The sequence below is a fragment of the Cibotium barometz genome, chromosome 18 (assembly GCF_041138505.1).
Source record: "Cibotium barometz isolate CiBa-2024 chromosome 18, ASM4113850v1, whole genome shotgun sequence".
In the NCBI taxonomy this organism is placed as follows: domain Eukaryota; kingdom Viridiplantae; phylum Streptophyta; class Polypodiopsida; order Cyatheales; family Cibotiaceae; genus Cibotium; species Cibotium barometz.
The window spans coordinates 15,267,388-15,281,635 of NC_141063.1; positions in this window are offsets into that span (position 1 = coordinate 15,267,388).

Here is a 14,248-nt window from a genome sequence, read left to right on the forward strand (position 1 = left end):
AGGGACGGACAGTAAACCTACTTGTCCATCTATTGATCTGAACTAAGTAAAAACTTCGTGGTGACCAATTCCAGTTTCTAACCACAAAGAATAGACTATCGGAACTAATCTAGTTTTTTTCTTGACCAAACTTACCAAGAATCTAGTTGGACAAATGGACAAAATGATGGGTAGATTACCCTCATCATGAGAGATCAAGGATCCTCATGAAACTCAAAATTATGGAAAAAGGGTTTTCGGAACCAATCTCAAACTAGAATTTTACTTGCATTGGAATCTCTGTTTTTTCATTCAAAGGACTGTTTTATGCTAGAATGCTAGAGGAAGCATTTGGCTTATGTTTTTATAAGAGGAGGTTTGTTTAGAACAGCTGGCGGGGGAGTCGTCAAAGGACGTTGCTCACGGCAAAGCCTGCCGAGGTCTTGACCAGCCTCGGTACGGTTAAAATGGTGCGCTTCCGATACAATGGGCGAGGACTAACGAAGCGATCCTTGATTGAAGTGCTAGGACACCTAAGGAGGATCCTAGAGGGTTCTGACCAGGCGATGCACGGGCTCGCAGTTGCTAGGACACCCATGCGTATGTCGAGGAAGATTTCAGGTGGACAAAAAAAAAAAGATTTTTGGGAACCAAATTTTGATACTGGATCTCGTTGGTTGGCCAGCTGGTCTTCAATGGAGAGTTCAGAGGATACATTTTTGTAATACAATGGACTCAAAATTTTTGAAAATCATGATAAAAAATATTATGATTTCTATTGAAGGATTGTTTTTAAAGCTAGTCGAATTCGTTATAAATGGCAAGTTTATATTAGTGTGGCTAGTGGGAAGATTCTTTTCACTCACCTTGAGAGACTGACCTTATTCAGTTTAGCCTAGATGGGAACGTAACAAAGTGCCAATTCAGAGTCCTACCCCTGGGGGAATATATGATGGAATCCTTGGAATATATTGGCTCCAAAATAATCAAGCTGACGTTCATTTGTCACAAAGGAACCATCTCTTTCCTTGACCTTTACGAGAATAAAGTTCAAGGAATTGGATTTTCGGATCCCCAGTGCTGCAATTAGTGAAGGCTTCCAAATTATTAAAAGGGCTTAGAAAGAGGCAAGCTGTGTATGTCGTTAAAATGAATCTGGTAGACATAAAGTGCAAGGCTAAAGAAGCAGAGTGGTTAAGTGAGTATGCATATGTATTTCCTGAAGAGCTGACTGAGATGCCTCCGTCTCGTGAAGTACATCATGAGATCGAATTAACCCCCAGAGCTCAGCCAATAGCCCAGCGTGCATAATGCCAGTCCCTGAAGCCATAAAACTTAAGGAACAATTAAGACAACTATTAGAGCAAGGATTCGTCACACCTAGTGTCTCACCTTGGGGTGTGCCCATTCTCTTTCAAAAGAAGAAAGATGGAACATTAAGACTTTGTATTGACTACAGAGGATTGAATCAATTTAACATTAAGAATAGTATCCTATTCCTAGGATTGATGAACTTTTGGAGATCGATTAAGTGGGACCCAAATGTTGACAAAGATAGATCTCAAATAAGGTTACTACCAGATCAGAATCAAGGAGCAAGACATTCTAAAGACAACATTCAATACTCGCTATGGGCATTATGAGTTCACAGTTATGCCGTTTGGATTGACTAATGCCCCGGCAACATTCAATCGTCTTATATAGGAGGATATTCTCAGAGTACTTGGATGATTTTGTTCTTGTCTTCTTTGATGATATCTTAGTATACTCAAAGAATGTTGCAGACCATGAAGATCATGTGCGCAAAGTTCTGGAAATCCTAAGGAAACACAAACTCTTTGCAAAAGAAGAGCAAGTGTTCCTTCTTTGTTGACCAGGTTGAATACGTGGGATTCATAGTGTCAAAGGATGGGATTTCTCTTAACCCCGCAAAGATCCAAGCAGTAGTTAAATGGCCAGAACCCAAGTCAGTAAAGGAAGTCAGAGGATTCCTAGGGTTAATCAGATGGTATCGGATCTTTATACCTAGGTATGCTCAGATAGGGTCCCCTTTCACTAACCTTCTCAAGAAAAGTACACTTTTTCACTGGACTGCAATGTGGTGTCAGAGTGCCTTTGATAAACTAAAGACAGCCTTAGTAACCAACCCTGTTCTTAAATTGCTAGATTTTACCAAACCCTTTGAGGTAGTTAATATTGATGCCAGTGGACTTGCCTTAGGCATTGCCTTAGGCCGTGCTCAAATGCAGGAAGGTCATGCAGTGGCCTATGAATCTAGAAAAATCAGAACACATAAGAGGAACTATGCGGTCCACCATGACTTGGAGTTATTCTTAGTAGTGTATGCTCTGAAGTTGTGGAGACTATCTTTTCAGACAAAGGTTCACCTTGATGAAAAATCATCAAAGTCTGAAGTGGATCTTCACCCAAAGGGATCTCAACATACGTCAAAGGAGATGGATGCAGACCTTGCAAGAATTTGATTTTGAAATAAAGTATCGGTCGGGGAAAGAAAATGTGGTTGCAGATGCGCTCAGCAGAAAAGCCTCCTTGCTTGCAATAACAGTGGTGTCAAATCCATTGATCAATGAAGCAAAGGAGAAAATCATGCAAGAAAAATTCCTTGCCCCTATTGCTACTCTTCTGATGCAGGAAAGCAAGACTCCTCAGGAAATGAGTCAAGTTCTTGGATACAAACTGGATGAACGATGCATGTATTATAATAATTGGCTATGTATCTCCAATGATGAGGGAACAAAGGGAAGAATTCTGAGAGAAACCCATGATAGCCTGATAGCTGGACATCTAGGGTTTATAAAAACCTATATGTCTGTGAAGAAAAGATTCTTCTGGCCAGGACCCAAAAAGGATGGACTTGATCATGTGTGAAAATGCTTGATGTGCCAAAGAGTCAAGGCAGAGAGAGTCAAGATGCCAGGGAAACTGCAGCCTCTAGACATTCCATAGATGAAGTGGGAATACATCGGTATGGACTTTGTCACTGGATTACCTTCAGTGCAATCAAGTTTAGTGCAATCAAGTTACAACTCCATTTTTGTGGTAGTTGACAGGCTGAACAAAGTTGCCATTCTAATTCCAATGAAAGAAACATACTCTGCAGTGGATGTTTCCAGAGTTTTCCTTAAGGAGATCTTTAGATTGCATGGCTTACCTAGGAGGATAGTAAGTGACCGAGATCCCAAATTCACATCGAAATTCTGGACTACGTTTTTTGAAGCAGTAGGAACTTTCTTGGATCTCAGCACAGCCTATCACCCCTAAACAAATGGCTAGACGGGAAGGGTGAATCAAGTAATTGAAGATATCCTTCGGTCATGCTACAACACAAGGAACCCAAGAAGTGGTTAAGTCATCTACATTTGGTCTAATTTGCTTACAATGCTTCTTATCATCAGAGCATTGGGATCCAAAGCTTTGTATGGACAAGATTGCCTTACACCATTGACTTGGTCTGATCCATTGATTAGAGTCGAAATGTCCAGATAAATGCTTGACGACATGGACCAGCAGATGCAATCAATCCGTAAAGATATAAAGGCAGCCCGACAGGCAAAAGCAGTATGGAGATAAAAAGAGATCTGAGAGAGAGTTCGAAGAATCTGATATGGTCTTCATTCGAGCATGACCAAAAAGAAGTTCCTTATCCTTAGGGAAGTACAAGAAGCTCTCTCCCAGATACTGTGGGCCGTATGCTATCATAAAGAAAGTAGGCGATCTAGCCTACAAACTTCTTCTGCCTCCCCATGTCAAGGTACATGATGTATTCCATGTCAGCTTGCTTAAGAAATATGTATCTAGCCCGAGTCACATGCTTGATGAACAATTGATTTCTCCGATGACTCAAGGCCAGATGGTACTCCAACCTGAGGAAATCCTTGACATTCGGGAGAAGATTCCCAAGAGCAGAGTTCTCAGAGAAGTCTTAGTAAAGTCGAAGTTCTTCCCTCTAGAAGACGTCACCTGGGAGAAAGAAGAAGAGTTGGCAAAGGATTATCCCCACTTTGCGAGATGAGGACATCTCGCATTTTTCAAGTGGGAGAGGATGTAAGATTACTCCTCGGGCTGAATATTGATTAAGCCTCTACTTCAATCCCTTGTAATCATTCTATGTTTCTGAATACAAGAAAATATTATTTTTTCTTGTTTTCACTAGTAGTGAGAAAAAATTCTAGAGAGTGGCAAATCAATATTCGGATATTTTTGGATAAAATAAATTCTACAAATATCAAAAAAATGTTTCCTTGAAACAGAAAATAAAAATACATTTTCCAAGGTACATTTTCTGTTTCCTTGAAACAGAAAATAAAAATACATTTTACAAGGTGCAATTGGAATTAATAAAAATTTATTTAGAAGACCTTAGCCTAAGGGTCAAGATTTTTGATTTTTTTAAATTATGGTCCAATTAAGGTTACTATGGACCAAAAAGATTAATCCAAGTCTTGGGACAAGATAAATCCAAAGAATAAATGAAAATACCAAAAATGAGTAAATGCCCACATAAGATGAAGAGTTGACTAAGTACTAGGTTTATTAGTTAAAAATTATGAAGTATTAAAAAATGAGATATTTTGGAGTAATCATTCATTTTTGACACATGGGTAAGGAAAAGGGGGCCCTTCAAGGAGGCGCCTATTTCACATGTGTGGATGAGTTTTAAACTAAAAAATAATAGGATATTTTTATCTCTCCTCTCTCCTGGATCAAACCAAATAAAAAAGGGAGCCAAACTGGTCCAAATCTTGTCCAAATTCAGCCAAACTGAAGCTCAAAAATTCTAGAACTCAGTTTTACTTAGTTAGTGGCCTCCCTCACCTATAAATAAACCCTCATTCTCTTGTATGCTCATCTATGAACTAAACTATGCCGGTATTACTCTAAGTTAAGCTTATTTTCTATTATCCTCTAAAAACCCTCTACAAATTGAAGAGATTGGAGCTTCTCTCACTCTTCAATCTTCCTTGGAGACTCCAACAATATACCAAACCAACTGATTGGTTGGGGGCCTCTACTGTGATCAAAGAATCAAGTAATTTAGGAGGTAAAGTGTGGATTATTCTCTTCTTTTTCTTAAATCTCCAAATGTTTCTCTTCTCAACCCCTCTCAAGCTTAAGAAGAATTAACTTGAATGGATTTTGAATACTATTGAAGTTCTTTAATGTATTGTGAAGAAACACATAAATTTCCATTTATACTTAATTTATAATGGTTTTTAAGCATTTCTCTCTCTCCCCCACAGAATGGTCATTCCTATGACCTATTCTCAATTTGAATGAAGCTTCTCATGAAGCATTTCTCTAATCTAAAAGTAATTTCTATGCTTGTCTAATTGGAGGCCAAAATAATAGCTTTTTAATACTTTTATGCTATTTAATTTATGGTAAAATTAAGAATCAATCCATAATTGGATAACGATCCATATAGTGGTTATTCTAATCACAAGAATAATAATAAACTTTATTCTTTCAAATTTATTGAGAATTATCAGTAATAGTAGCGGAGCTATGGCAAAATTTCTGAAAAACAAACACATAAATCATTTTTATTTATATTATGAAAAGACGACTTCCTACTATATTCTAAGATTAATCATCCTAGATTAATTGAATGATTCTCATTATAATCATGGAAAATTGATTTTTATGTTTATGCATAAATAGTTAATTAAAAAAAAGAGAAATTTTTAGTAATCCATTTTTATGTTAAAAGAGTAATCCCCACCATGACAATGGAAATCCATGTATTTGAATGAAGTAAGAGAAAAATTGTGATGATAAAATAATGCATATTTTATTTAAAAATTAAAGAAGAATTTTAGTTAAATTTTTCTTTTTGCATGGATAAATTTAAATGATGAAAGAGGAATTCCCACCATATTGGAATTCAAATATTTAAATGCGGAAAGTGTAATTCCTAGTGTAAAGGAGTTAATGGAGATTTTTATTTAAATTTTAAGAAAAAATTTAGTTAAATTTATCTTTTTGTATAGATATGTTTAAATGATGAAAGAGGAATTCCCACCACATTGGAATTCAAATATTTAAATGAGGAAAGTGTAATTCCTAGTGTAAAGAAATTAATGGAGATTTTTATTTAAATTTTAAGAGAAAATTTAGTTAAAGTTATCTTTCTACATAGATAAGCTAAAATGATGAAAGAGGAACTCCCACCATATTGGAATTCAAATGTTTAAATGAGAAAAGTGGAATTTTTAGCTTAATGGAGCTAATGGATATTTTTATGTAATTTTTAAGAAGAATTTTAAATAGATTTAATTTATGATAAAAGAGGAATTCCCATGATAATTGGATTGCACTCATTGAAATGAGAAAAAGAAGGATTTTAAGTTTATTAAAAAAAGGTATTGATATTTTAGTTAAAAGAAGAATGGATAAAAAGGAAAGATTTTTGGGAATCAAATTTTGATACTGGATCTCGTTGGTTGGCCAGTTGGTCTTCAACAGAGAGTTCAGAGGATACATTTGTGTAATACAATGGACTCGGAATTTTGGAAAATGATGATCAGAAATATTATGATTTCTATTGAAGGATTATTTTTAAAGCCAATCCAATCTGTTATAAATGGCAAGTTCATATTGGGTGTGTACGTGGTATGCCTACCTTGATTTTTTGCATGAATCACCGGCTAGGGAGCCTGGGAACTCTTTTCCTACCCGGGCAACAACCCAACCAAATCTTTATAAAGGAATCCCACCAATTCAGTGGTTGGCCTAACCCATGGGCCTCGGATGGGGTTAGGCTGGATCGGAGGACTCGTGAAAAACAACTAGATACGATTAGTTACGTTATTTAGTTTTATATCCTGAGAAGACCTTGTTCTGTGGGAGGGGATCATCCGCTGTGCCTCGTAAATGAGAAAAAAAGCGGTGATTCCATGGACCAAGTGTAAGTCTCTTATTGATCTGATCATGTGACTTTAGGTTTGGTGAAATCAGTTTATCTAGTTAAGACTTGACTCGTTAGAGTAATTTCTTGGTTAGAAGATTTTTTCCAATTGGCGGAATTGCCCGTGCCTTTCGGGCGAGGGGTCTTCTGAGCCTGGGGGGCTGCTCGGGCTAGCCTCTCGTCTCGGACATCCGCGAGCCAGGCCCTGAGTGTGTGGCCGACCGGGAGGCCAACGCGGCAGAAGCCCCAAAGCGGGCAGGGGACCTCACATGGATCATCGCCAAATGGAAGGTGTTGCTCATTGATGTGCTCTCCACTCTCTCTTTCTCTCATGAGCTACCCTTTTCCTCTCCTCCTCTTAAACTTGGTGGATGGGGAGAAGTCTAGTTCTATCACGTTTTTGACTCCTACAACTTTCAGAACCCATTCTCAAGGAAGCTAAGAGACTAAAATCTTTGAAGGCTCAATGATGGGATAGTACTAGAGATAAGTGTGGGATAGTACTAGAGATGTGTGATTATATAGGAAAAATAGATTATCTACTTTAAATCTCATTCGATTTCCTATCTAATATTATATCAACATTAGGAAAGTCCCCAAAAAGGGCTAGCCTTAGGCAAGTCCAATAGGGGTTATGTGTAGTGAGAGATTGGATAATTAAGATAAACATAAAGATAATTAAAGATAAACTATTATCCACTTAAAAATCAATATTATTAATAATATTTAATAACAAGTCTAAATATGTATCATTACTAGATATATAAATATATCTTTTATTTTATAATTATGTAACTATATTTTATTTATTTTGTAATTATGTAACTACATTTTCTTTTATAATGTATTTTTTTTAAATTTTATTGAAAGGTTTATCCTACACAAAATATTTTCAAGAAATATTAAATTTAAAATTTTATTTTTTTAAAGTTGACTAACATGAACTTTAAAAATAATATTATTGATCGAATTCCAAAATATTATCCTTTAAAATTAGTGATTTTAAATTCTTTTATATAAATAAGGTATATATATTTTATTATTTATTTCTCTAAATTACTAAATTAACTTTTTCAAAAATATGTTTTTGAAAAATAATGGGGAGGTGGGAAGGAGGTGCCACGTGTCACATGCATGCATGACACGTGGCATGTGGCACTATTATGGATAATGTGGCAATTCCATGATGTGGCATGCCATGTCACCAAGTGTGAGGTGGCATGTAAAGGTGGCAAGAACATGTGGCATTAATGATGATGAGGTGGGGAGTCAACTAGGTTTGTGAGATCCCACTACCCCCTCTGCGCACCCCCCTCTGCGCATCAGACTCCCAGATGATAGTAGCAGCGGAAGTAACTTCCTCTTGTGCGGGGCACGGTTTCTCACTGGGCAGCACGAGACTAAGCTGGTGGTCATTCCAAAAACTAAAACCGAGAAAATTTTTCACACTCGAAAAACGGGGACGATTCCACCATTTATATTTTCTTAACGAATTTTTCTAATGAGGTCAAGATACTGAAGTAACCTTCATCTGAATAAACCAGATAGAAGGGAAACTATTACAGACTTAACTTGAAGGGATCAACACTTTTGTCCTAATTGAATCAGGCACAACCGTTGATCTATTTAGCTGAGAAGTCTTCAGGCTTTAAATTAACTACTCGAGTTCTAAGCGTAATCCTATTAATCAATTTTATTATTAAAACTCTACTGATTCCAGCCTAGCCCCATCTGGCCCATGGGTTAGCCACCACCCAACCATTGGAATAGTAGAACCAGACAAGTAATCACCCACCCATAATTGAAAGCTTTTCTTAACTTTTGCTTTAGAATACAAATACTCACACACTCCTCTTTAAACTTTAATTTATAAAACAATCCATTGACAAACAATTACTCGGTACACATGTCACAACTCAAAATTTCCATTCAATCCTTGTTTCTCACAAAATAGTATCACTCTGGACTCTCCGTTGAGACCAGCAGGTCAACAACGAGATCCAGTAAACTGATTACAATAATTTTCTTGTCATCATATACATATATATATCTTCCACAACATACATAGTATCACTCTGGACTCTCTGTTGTTGTTGAGACTAGCAGATTAACAACGAGATCCAGTAATTAACAGATTACAATAATTTTCTCATCATCATACACATATATATATCTTCCACGACATAAGCACCGCGAGCCCGTGCATCACCTCGTTAGAACCCTCCAGGATCCTCCTTAGGTGTCCTGGCACTTCACTTAGGGACCGCTGCGTCGGCCCTCACCCATCGTACCGGAAGCACACCATTTTACATACCCAGGCTGGTCAAAGGTTTTTACCGCATGAGCCGTCCTTTGAACACTCCCCATCACCAGTTGTTGCAACCGAACTTCCCTTAGAAAAAACACATATATCAAATGCTCCCTCCAGCATTCTGGCGCGTAAGACAGACCTTTAAGAAAACAGGGTTTCTATGCAAGTTTTCAGTTTTGATTTTCTTTTGAATACAATGGACATATCTTAATTCCGTATCCCAAGACTTCTAGATCACAGGTCTAGATTCTCAAGCAAAATTTCTCAAATTCTGTAATCTTGATCCTCAGATCAAAATCAAAGGTCTTAACTTAGTTTCAGATTCGGTGGGTGTAAGAAAGCATTATGGGCCCAAGGCCATGGACAACTAGTAAGTAGGTGTGAACTCTTGGGTGGAGTATAAATACCAATGTAAATGGGATTATGGCTCATTCATGATAATGTTATCTATTCCAAGAATCAATGGTGAGCTTCTCCCGTGAGATGCTAAGTGGTGACTCCTTCATGAGCCACTCCCTTGGTGAGGGACTAACCCACCCCAGTTACTTTCTTTCATTGGTATCAGAGCATGGCTTTTGATCCATGATTAGTAATTTTTCTTTTCTTCTTCTCATTTCATGAAATTTCTGCTTCATTTGATTCATGGGGGAAGGGGATATGGCTAAGGTAGAGTTTGTGGTTCAAATCTGAGCACATGGACCTATTTTTTTTGAATGAGTGGACCAAATTGGGAAAAATTTCTATTCTTGATTAGCAGTTGTTAATCAAAAACGTTTTTTTTGTTTGGGAGCTTTCTTGCAAACCCTAGCCATGGAATCTCAACATGAGCAAAGGGCATTGAGTCTCTCATGTATCTAGCAATGTTTTATGAAGTATTTCACCTATTTTCCATGAGCAATGGGACTCCCAATGTGGCTGAAAATCACTACCAAAGCTGCCCACGTTTTTCACCAAAGTGACCCTAATCTTCATCTCCTTCAACAAATTCAAGCATTAAGGCTTCCCGGGTGACATTGGTGAGTTGTTCCATCACTTCCTTACAATTTTGAAGCATTCTTTCAAGCTATGGAGTGAATTAGGGTTTTATTACACATAAAACCCTAATTTTAAAAAATTGGACTTTAATCATGGCCATTCATGCTGCTCTTTATGCATTATGAATGCTTGAATGCTACACATAGCCATTCAATGCTATGCCTTGCATATTGGCATAAGTGAGTATAGCTTTTGGCACATTTGGGGGATTGAATAAAATGTTTTGGGTTGGAAGCCCACTTTTTGGTGACACCGTTTTCCATTGCCGATTGCACGTTTTTGGTCATAACTCTCTCATACAAACTCCGTTTTTGGAGTTCTAGTACTCTTTCACTTTTGTACTGGATTTTCTAGTCCCGAGCAGGAACTTGCGCCCAGAACACGACCCGAGATCACCGCTCCGTGACACTTGGATGTTGTTGATGTATGTGGAAATGTATTGACATTGCCATGAGTGGATGTGATGAAGGAAGCACTATGAACCATGTATTATGATATGAATGAGCATGAGTCATGCTATAAATCAATTGTAAGTCAACTCTACTCATTCATTTGAGCTTGTAACTCACGATTTTATTCCTAGAATCTAGAATGAAGTAAGGGTACCTTGGCATTTGGAGGAGAGGCCAAGGGGAGAATGTCTTGAATCTTCCTTGCCGTTAGTGCCGGGTAACGCGGTAAGGAAGAGGATTAGGTACTTGGTGGTAAAGAAATGGCCTCAACCTTCACCTTGGATGTAAACTTGGTGAAGGGGTGAGAAGTGCTTGGCCGGGAGATCGGCAAGCATCGACGCGCTTCATCGACCACTTCATTCGACTTGAGCAAACAAGCAAATCCTCTACATCGACTTCTTATGCAAAAGGACAAAATTGATGCCATAAGGTCACATGCTCAGATGGAAAAATGATTGAGGATTGAATTGCTTACAGTGGTCAAATGCATAAGGATTTTAATACTTGATTGAGATGCTTTGATTTGATTGAGATTTGGTGCAAAAAGAGGAGAGACCATGGCAAAATTTTTGTAAAATTTGCCTACTTGCAGCCAGGACAAATCCTTGAATTTCTAGGGTTTTTCAAAAGATTTTCAAATCTGTCCTGAAAGCTCTTCAATCTACCCGAAAACCTCTTTCAAACAAGCTAAAGATCACTCAAATCGGAGTAGTATTGAGCGGTCAAAGTTAAGAGTTGACTTTCAGCTAGAACAGTTGACTGGTCAAAGGCTGTTGACTTTTTCAAATCTATTTTTGGGGATCCTTACTTGTCTCGTCAAGAGCTTCTCATTGATATAAAGATCACCCAAATCGGATAAGAATTGAGCGGTTAACATCAAGAGTTGACTTTCAGTCGGTATAGTTGACTGGTCAAAGGTTGTTGATTTTTTCATATCTGTTTTTGGGGATTCTTATTCGTCTCGTCAAGAGCTTCGCATCGATATAAAGATCACCCAAATCGGATACCGTTTGAATAGAGAAAAAAAAATCAAGTAAGTGGTCTTGCAAGGAGGGATCAATTACGCGCATGGAAATGACTAGAGGAGGTCAAAACAAGGGAGCCCGGAATGAAAATGATCAAAGACAACCGGAAGCAATGATGGCAACGAGTTCATCAACGAGGAATGAAGAAAGTTCAACCATAAAAGCACCATCTCCAGATGAATCTCAGCCAGTGGAAATGCCTCAATCTTTGGGAACTACTCCGCTAACAGTGGACATGATGTTAATGGCTATGGAGAGTATGTTTCAAAGGATTGAAAATAACCAAACAAATCGGCAACAACAATTTGGTGAACACCTCATGGAACGGTTCGACAAGCGACACCACTACCTGGATGACGTGATGCAAAGAGGGTTAAAAGACTTGGAGAAAGCCATTAGTGCATTGGCTCCTCTCAAGCTCAACCAAGAAGCCGATATGAATGCAATGGATGGTGTACATTATAATGCCAAACATGATGGAAAGCCTTCTATGCCAGAAGAGAACGAAGTAAGACAAATGATGCCACATTCTTCTTACATGGACAACGGCAAGAGACCTATGGGTGATGCTTCTTATGAGAGATCCAATGCCAGTATTCCAAGAACTTCATCCTTTATGCAAGATGCAAGAAGAGGGTATGAACAGAAGGGATTTAAAGATGCAGGTGATTGGCAATTGGAAGATGAGCAAATGCATAGACACTTGGGTGAAGGAAGAGGATTTGATGATCCAAGAGCACAGCAGAGGGGTTCAAGAATGCATGGTGATTTTGACAATGCTGTGAAGGACAAAATCATATTTAATAAGTTCAAAGGAGAATCAAATTCTATCGAAGACTTTGAAGAGTGGGCAAACAAGATGGATCTCTACTTCGAAATCAGCCCAAGGAGCGAGATTGCCAAAGTCTACTTCGCCTCACTTCATCTTGAAGGTTTTGCTCACACTTGGTGGAGGAGGAAGCAATCTCATGGTTATGTCATCACTACTTGGGAAGAATTCAAGAATGACATGGCAGAAGAGTTTACTTCTCGCATGCAAAGGGACAATCACATTGTGGAATGGGACAAGCTAGAGCAAATCACTATCGTGAAGGAATATTCTCATAAGTTTCTAAAGCTTCTATTATACTTGGACGACTTTGATGAGCATTATCTTGTTGTCAAGTATATAAGGGGCTTGAAAGCTCCTATTGGTGGTGATGTCAAGTCTCATGAACCTGCCACTTTGAAGAAGGCAATGATTCTTGCAGAAATTCATGAAGAGAAGTATTTGACAAAGTGGGCTAGCAAAGGGAATATCAAAGGGGAAGTGATCACAAGGACTGACATGGGTTCTCATGCAAACACAAGACCTAATCTTCCAAGATGTCCTACCGTGTATGGTAGAGGGTCTAATAGACTTCCATTTAAACCACCATTTATGTCCAACAAAGCTACATACAATGAGTCCAAGCCAGCAAATGGGGGTTCAAAAAGCAAGGTTATCAAGGAGGACCGTTTGCATGAAATGAGGCTCAAAGGTCTATGTTTCAAATGTGGAGAAAAATGGAACAAGGATCACTTCAAAGTATGCAAATCCAAGGATATTTCCATAAGCTACATTATCACCGAGGACAATGCTAATCATGAGGAGGAGGAATTCCTTGAATGCAATGATGCCTTAGGATGGGGAGATCCTCATGAGGGTGGAGGTTCTCATGATGATGGTTTTGATGAAGAAAATCTCGAGTTTCCTTTTGATCCGGGTGGGAAACTAAAGTTTGCTCATGACAAAATGGATGATGGGATGCCTCTATGCATGTGGAATGAAAACAATAGTGCACATACTACCTTGTGTACAATCTCTCATGATGCTTATGTGGGAAGTAAGGGTGCCAACACATGGAGATTGAAGATCAAGGTGAATGGGAGAACAGCATATGCACTCATTGATACTGGAAGCACGCATAGTTTTGTCAATAAAAGGTCTTTGAACACTCTCAAAATGCAACCAACTTCTTTACCAAACAAGCACATGGTGCAAGTGGCCAATGGTGATTCAATGGGTTGCAATATGAAGTGTCAAAGTATAGAATTGGAGTTGTCCAAGAGCTACTCTTGCAAAGTTGATCTTTTGGTGATTGAGTTGGGACCAATTGACATAGTACTTGGATGTGATTGGCTGTCCACTTTGAACTCTTTTACCATGAACTTACAGAAAAGTTTCATGAGTTTTGTGCATCATGGAGGGGTTATTACATTGAATGGAATGCAAGGGTCCAAGCTCTTCATGATCAATGCTACTCAAATGAAGAAAGAGTTCAAGAAAGAGGGCTATGTTTATGTACTACAGCTTTGCAAAGAGGAAGATAATAGCAAAAAGGATTGCATCGAAAATGTGGACATGGTTAAGCTACTCAAGGATTATGAAGATGTGTTTACCATGCCAAAATCAATGCCGCCAAAGAGGAGTGTTGATCACGCTATTGATTTGGAACCAAATGCCAAACCAATCAACAAGCCTCCCTATCGTTTGTCA